This window comes from Fukomys damarensis, unplaced genomic scaffold, assembly GCF_012274545.1.
Source record: "Fukomys damarensis isolate Sample0158 unplaced genomic scaffold, DMR_v1.0_HiC HiC_scaffold_12, whole genome shotgun sequence".
Classification (NCBI taxonomy): Eukaryota; Metazoa; Chordata; class Mammalia; order Rodentia; family Bathyergidae; genus Fukomys; species Fukomys damarensis.
In genome coordinates, this window is record NW_022900924.1 from 27465232 (window position 1) to 27471553 (window position 6322).

The window sequence follows — 6322 nt, forward strand, 5'->3', positions numbered from 1 at the left end:
ATTGTAACAACTTATGTACAATGTCCCATAGATCTCAGAAGAGAGAGAGAAAGAAAGAGAGAGAGAGAGACTGCAACTCTTTGGGTAGAAATGTCTATACCTTTTATTTGCTGAATGTAGCTTAAATCAATATAAATGCAAACCAAATGCAGACAAGATGAATAAATAATCAATTCATAAAGCTGTGTGAAACAAGACTCAGTTTCTAAAATTTCATCTTTGCATGTAGGATGTCTGAAATGGAGATTGGGAAGACTTTCAAAAAGCAAGCACAAGAGGTCTCTATAGTGTGAAACAGTCACTTCTTGGCTGAGGTACACAGCCCCTGCTTCTGTTGTAAATCCAAGGAGTTTCTGCTAAAGGTGATATTTTCTGTTTCTCACAAAGTCTTTGAAGCCTTGAAGCCATCCTAGAATTCAGAGACTTTCTTCTATCAACTAGCTTCACATTTGCACTAGATGCCATTAAGTTTTTTAGTCAAACTCATTGAAAAACCATCAATTACTCTGGGCCATGTAACTATGCCAAGGAGTTGTTTCCCATTCCTTTTTGTAGAGAAATATATCTAACTTTCCAAATTAGGATTAAAGTAATTCAGGAAGATATCCATGCAATTAAAACCAACAAATATTTACTGAGTGGCTTGTGAGTCTCTAAAACATATTGCTTCAGCACATGGTCATGATTTACATACTCCATTTGTACCACCTTGATTACTTAACTTATTTATTTATGTATTTATTTATGGTTTTAAAGAGGCACAAGAAGGATTTATTAAAGATTAGATATAGGACACACGATCTGAGTGCTGGTGCTCAAAAAATGAGGCACTGTAGTGTCTTGATGTAATTATATTCTGCACTGTGGACTGCTTGCTCAGTAAATAGATTTTGGGTCTTTTATTGTGTGTGTGTGTGTGTGTGTGTGTGTGTGTGTGTGTGTGTGTGTGTCCCTGTTTATAAGTGTCTATCTTTCAACCAAAATTTAAACCCACTAAGGAAACACTTTTCTTCCTCACAAATGTCTTTGGCGGAGTACTCATTCTTTGATGAAAATGCAGCAATCTTTCTGGATGCCCAGAAATGTAGACAGTGACTGCCTGCATGTTCAAGAAAGGCTGCATTTCCTGGTAGAAACTGCCCACCAAACATTTGTCCCCTGACATCTCATGCCACTGGTTTAGCCTTTCTGCATGTTCTCCCCTACCTTGACCCAAGAGCTTTTTATGTCAAATCAATGGATTTTCTTCTAAAAATATCCCAGTCTGTTCTTTTTCATTTGTAAGGTGGATAAGATATTAAGTGCATTTTTGAATATTTTTAAAGTAAAAATAATACTTTTGCTGGCTTTTTTACTCCAGCTCCTTATTCTATGCCTATTTTCCTATTTTAGGTAGAAGAAAAGGATTATGAGATAAGAATCTAGTTTCACCTTCACTAACGGCAGGTAATTTAAACTTTTAAAAATGAATGAGCAAGCTTAGCTTTTTTGTTTTCTTATAGGTAGGTAGTTATAATTTTTAAGAATTCTGCTTAGTATTCCTGAAATTATTGTTTATTTCTAAAAAAATAAGTAATTAAGGAAGACTTCAAAACATTTAAAGCTTAGCAAGTTAAAGATAGTGCTTGTGCTATAGACTTGGAGGCTCTAGAAAGCATAACAATCATATAGTACATTGAATCTAGAAATAAATGTTTTATAATATCAGGATATTTTTCATTGGTAGAAAAGCAGATAGTTCTCTCACTCTTTTCTAAGTTATTTTATCTTTCATAGCTATTAAGGGCAAAGAGGAAAATTAAAACACAAATTAAAAGCCCAGAATATAATATACCATATCACTATAAAGCTGTTGTGATATAGTTTTAAATAAAAAGTTGTTATTTTACTATACCTTGAATTGCATAAAATTGTAATTGTCATTTTAAGTTTAGTAAATAAACTAGCATCACAAATGACACTTTGGGATTTTTTTTTTTAAAACTCAGGGTCTCACACTTGCTAGGCAAGTGCTGTGCCACTGAGTTACTTCCCCATCTCTGAGAAATACTTTTAACCAATAGAATTGTAAAATTTCAGATCTATTATAAGATTAAATGCTACCATGGAAAAATATGAAGTAGATTCTTATAGCACAAAAGGGAGTAATACAAATTACTAATATGAATTTTTCATCTGAGTATGGTATCGATGTAGGTTCTTTACAGAAATTATACATATTAAATCTCTCCACAAGCTCATAAAATATTCATAGTTCCTACATAGTACTATTATGCATATTCATTATTGAGACTTACATTCAAAAAGGAGATATGTTTTGTCCTGTTAATAATAGGGTAAGTCACTTTTCAAGTGGTAGCAAATGAGACCTCTCCCCTGAACATATCAGAGGATGTCAAATTGCCATTGCAATGATGACATCTGGATTTTACTGGTTATTAGTGTATTGGAGTAAACAGTAAGAATTAATTTATAATAATCAATTCATGGGATGTTTCTGTTGTCTGTGGCAGAAAGACAAGAAATAAGCAATTTGATTTTTTTTTCTATATGGTCTAAACCATGAAATCTAATGCCACAGCAGTTATCTTTAATAAACTTTGCAGTTCCTAGTGGAGTTGTATTTATTTATTGAATAGAATACTGACAATTGAGATTAAATGAATGCTTCTTCCAAAGTAAACATGTTGTTACATTTACTGTCCAATATTTCTTAACAGTATTATTATTTTTTTAACTTTCTATGAAGAAATGGGTTGTCTAAGAGGTTAAATCACTTGCTCAAGATGATTCCACTGATAAATGGTACAGTGAGATTTTAATGATGACTTTTTTACTCCTAGGAAGACATTCTTCACTTTGGGCATTGCTGCTGCTGTTGTTTGCTGCTATTGTTTGCCCCAACAAGATGTTCTATTATGATCTCATCAAGACTGATAAATATTTTTATAAACAATTGAACCAAAGCAATGAGTTAAATAAGTATTATGAAGTAATTTAAAATGGGAAGTACCAATATTTAATTCATATCCCGAACCTAATATTTACACCAAATTCCTGAATGTACTATTGACATTTTAGACAAATGAATGCAGTCTTTCTTTACTTTCTTAGATGATAGTCATTATGATTTTGGTACATTCCTTTGATTTCGTATGGGATAACATAGTTTTATTACTCTCAAAGTTTAACTTCATGTTTTAAGCTCTACCAATCCCTTTCCCTTTTGCCCTAGTTTTGAACATGATGACATAAAGCATAGTTGCCTACTTCCTTTGGACTTGTGAGAAGGTCAAATTATGCATCTTAGGATACTGCACATTAGAAGCTTCACCCATCTGTGCCCTTAACCATCGCAAAGATTGAGCCAGTTTCCTTTCTGCTTTCTCTACAGTCAGTGTCCTGTGGCTTGTGTGCCAGAATGGGTCTCTCAGCAAGCTTCCTAATATGAGTAGTAAACTCCTTCCTATGATCTTGGTGTATTCTTGGTATCATCAGCCTTCACACAGAACCACATTTCAGGTGAACGTTCATATCATTTAAGGAGAGCACTGACTTCAGCAGTTCCATTCACTTTTTAAAAATAATCCTAGCAGAAAAGGAATTTGAAGGCTGTGTTTTAATTCACAGTATTAAGAGAAGTCTAGAAAGACAGCTCACACATCAGGCAACTCTCAAGACAATCTGGGTAGGAAGGAAGATAACTAATGTCAGGGATGGTTCAGGAATAGTCTGGTTAATAAAAAATAAAAAACAAAAGTTGGAAATGTTTTCTCTAAAATTAAGGAAACAACAAGAATGTTAATGTTTTGCCATTTTTTAAATTCAGTGTACTGTTGAAAGTGTTAGCCAGAGTGACAAAGCTAGAGGACAAAACAAAGAGGAAAAGAAGAGATCAAATTATCCCTAGTTGTAGATATGTTTTTATATGTCTGTGTCCAAATTTTCTCTTTGTACGAAAATACAATTCAAATTGTATTATATTCAATGTAATAATTACCTCTCTACTAATTATATCTGCACTAATTCTTTTTCATATTCTAAAGTACTGAGGGTTATGTCTCAACAGTGAGTTTGAGGTACACAATCTTACCACCACAGCTAAGTACAAGATCATAAACTTGTTATACATTAGTTAGCAAATATCTTTCATATATTAGTTTTAAAATACCTCTGTACTATGATCCAGCAATTTCAGACTTACTCAAGATATGAAATCATATTTTGCCTATAAGACTTGTACAAAAATATCTTCAGAGTCTCATTCTTAATGAATGAGAACTAGAAATAATGTCAATTACCTATCAAAAGCAAGGTTTAATCAAATATGAAATTTCTCTAAGATTGAACGCTACTTAGAAATTAAAAGAATCAAACACAATAACATGAATTATTGCAAAAGGCACCATCTTAAGCCAAAGAAATCAGTAACAGAAAAATTCAATTCTGTGTTTCTACATGTATAAAATTAAAAAAAAACTATCACAATAGAAATTAGAAAGTAATCTGGAGAGTAAGGGAGGGAGATTTAGTAGAAAAGGGCAAAAAAGAACATTCTGGAGCAATAAAAATGTTCCTTATCTTGCTTTGGATAATATTCAGTTTTACAATTGTCAGAACACAATAAGGTTAAAATCTGATATATTATTGACTATGTTAAACCTAAATTGTGTATAAATACATAATCAAAAATCATAAATACATAAATACATATTGTGGGAACTGAAAATCCCAGCTCCATGTTGTGAAAATTTAAACATATGTGGAAACATTAAGATTTTTAAAACGCAAATTGTTTGTAAATTAATATTTAAAGTTTATTTTATGATAACATTCTGCGCCATAAAAAATAACCAGTGCATTGTAAGGAAAATACAATTAAAGCTTGTGAAACAAGGATTTCATATATTTATTTTAAATTTAACTACTTGTAATTTTTTCCTTTGGGGGGAAATTGAGTTACTCTGATTTGATGTTTTTATTAATTATTTGATATTTAATAGCTAGAAAAATATAGTTCACTTAGTCTACTAAAACTTTAACTTCAATATAATTGTTGACATATATTAAGGCTTTAATACCAGGATAGTTTGGTGTTCCATAGGCAGTAAATATCATCACTTATCCTCAGTGGCTGAATAAAGCACACATTTTATTTCTCACTGAGTACACACAGAATATCCAAAAGCACTCTTATGGAACTTGCTCATGGAAGTCATGCCTAATGAGTCTTTTAATCAACACAGAATAGAAAGTGAGAACTTTATGCTTGGTAATTAAATTTCCCAATCAGAAAGTGAGTTGACTGGATTCTACCTAAAGATCACCAGTCAGAATTTTAGTCATATAGGCAAATCTCCCCTCAAGAGAGAGGGAGTGTATATTACCTGGCCTGGAAGGTGAGGAGATCTCGGATAAAGGCAAACAGTAGTAAAGTTTTTATATTTATATAAAAGGGAAGGCATATCCCAGGGGGCCATGAAATTAGGAGTTTCTAGGCCAGCAGAAAAGGAAAAATACATTTTGGTCTATGTAGTTAGAAAAGATTCCGTTTACTGATATTACTAAATAAATAAATAGTTTACAAACTTTTTAAAAGATAAAATGATTTGAACAATGCCTTCTAACCTCCTGTTAACATAGCAATTGCTAACAACTACATTACCAAATTGGAAAGAAAAAAATTAGATACTGTGTTTAGTGTGCAATATTCTTTCTTTGTTTTATTTGAAGAACTTCAGTATTCCAAATGAGTTAATGAACACTCATTAACTCCCTTTAAACATTTAGTCAATAATTCATAAAATTCAAAATATAAAATTTAAGCCCCACCCCTTCTTTGGTACCAGGGATCAAACTCAGGTCCTTGTGCTTGCAAGGCAGGCCACGGAACCAATGAGCTAAATCCCCAGCCCATTTCAGCCCTTTATTTATCCAACTTTTCCCAACTCAAAGACACACTCACACGCACACACACACACACACACGCACACATATCTAGTTCTGCTAGTAAGAGGTATGATTTTCTTTTCATTTTTTTCTGAATACATCTTTAAAAATAAGTGATCATTTTCTTATTTATTCTTTCTTCAGTTGAATGTAGACATTAAGGGCTAGTTTGAGAAAATTTTTCTGTATTTTAATTTAGCTTGAAGCTATGTTCAGAAAGAGAAAGCCTAGATTGAAATGACTGAAAGGATCAGAAAACAAAATAAGAACTAACATCTTTATACAATATTTATTTTGCTTACTTTAGTTTTATTTTAATTTTGTCTTGTTATATGTAGCTGAAAGCAATGCTAACAAATACATGTCCACAATT

General features: G+C 32.1%; 1 long non-coding RNA gene across 1 annotated transcript; it reads left to right on the forward strand.

Moving 5' to 3' along the window:
* The first annotated feature begins 235 nt into the window (after positions 1-235).
* LOC117285710 lies at positions 236-3031 on the forward strand. Its single transcript, XR_004516814.1, has 3 exons — positions 236-362; positions 1393-1446; positions 2844-3031. It is a non-coding gene; the product is annotated as an uncharacterized LOC117285710 (long non-coding RNA).
* Positions 3032-6322: the final 3291 nt, after the last annotated feature.